Here is a 1,489-nt window from a genome sequence, read left to right as displayed (position 1 = left end):
ATATTTCTTAGTAATATTAATTTATACCGGAAACAATATATATATAATGAATATTATAAAAGTTGACAATTTGTTTTTTATCTTATATTTATTTTGTAAACAAATAATACAAATATTACATAAGCATTTTATAAGCATTTCATAAGCATTTTATAATGTTTCTTTCTTTTCTGGTGACTCGTTGCGTACCAGAAGCTGATGGCTCGCGGACTGACACCGGTCCGTGGACCACCACATTGAGTAGTATTGCTCTAAAGGACAAAAGGCAAAGTAGACCTCAGCAGCATTTAAGCTCAGAAGGACGAAATGCTGATGATCTTTTTGTCCAGCACACTAATAATTCTGCCAGCTCACAGTTCTTAAGTTTTGTTTATTAATATCAGTGGATAAAACAGAGAGGATGGTATCTTCAATGGTTACTGTGGTTGAGTGTGATTTGCACTTAGGAAGGCCAGCCTTAAAATGGCAGTTGTTATGTCTAGCTGTATGAGAAAAAGTAATGCACTGGGAATGGACAGTTATCTGTGTGTAGTTTCTTGACGCATACCGGACTTGTTTACCTCTTCCTTGCCAAAGTTTTATCACAAACATGTAAATATGGCCGCACTCACACACACACACACATGCATGCACACACACATACACATGCACACTTGAAAACTCACACATGAACATACACATGCACAAACATGCACTGAAACCCATATAAACACATATTTGCGCATGTGTGCACACACAAACACACTCATATATACACACACACATATACACACACACATAAACATGCACACACAAACACTCACATGAACATACACATAAACAAACATGCACTGAAACCCGTACAAACAAATACATTTGCATATATGTGCAGACACATGCATATGCATCACACACACACTCATGCTTACAAATACACACACAGCATGAAACTGTAACATTTCATGGTAACCCAACAACACTTTAAAAGGTCACAGTTGATTCTTTTTCTTATTTGACAGCAGTGCTGTTACCAGCCATCATCACCATCGTCCCACCACTGTCATTGTTGTTCTTCTTGTTGCTGCTGCTGTTGTTGTTGTTGTTGAGCCCAGGGTCAGTACTGACTGACATAGGCAGACACATCTATGATTAATAATGATCTAACTTTGTCCACCACATCTTTTTGTACAGCCAGGACTATGTTGTTTGGTCACTGTGTTTACGTCCCCGTAATTTAGCGGTTCAGCAAAAGAGACCGATAGAATAAGTACTAGGCTTACAAAGAATAAGTCCTGGGGTCGATTTGCTCAACTAAAGGTGGTGCTCCAGCATGGACACAGTCAAATGACTGAAACAAGTAAAAGAGTAAAGAGTATATATATATATATATATAAATTACAGGGTAGCAAAAAAATTTTTTTAGAAATTTTATTTACCACCAGTGGTCTAGCGAGAGTAAAAAACAGTCAATAGACTATGTATTATTCATTTAAAATGCAGAGATGCCTAT

At 37.0% G+C, this 1,489-nt stretch overlaps 1 protein-coding gene across 1 annotated transcript in view; it reads left to right on the top strand.

Annotated features, from left to right (window-relative positions):
• Positions 1 to 1,489, top strand: part of LOC106870489 (dynein axonemal heavy chain 12) — a 262,917-nt gene that overhangs the window by 62,170 nt on the left and 199,258 nt on the right. The window lies entirely within an intron of this gene.

The sequence above is a fragment of the Octopus bimaculoides genome, chromosome 11 (assembly GCF_001194135.2).
Source record: "Octopus bimaculoides isolate UCB-OBI-ISO-001 chromosome 11, ASM119413v2, whole genome shotgun sequence".
Taxonomy (NCBI): Eukaryota; Metazoa; Mollusca; class Cephalopoda; order Octopoda; family Octopodidae; genus Octopus; species Octopus bimaculoides.
The sequence above is the reverse complement of the archived record's forward strand: the minus strand, read 5'-3'. Positions and strand labels throughout refer to the sequence as shown.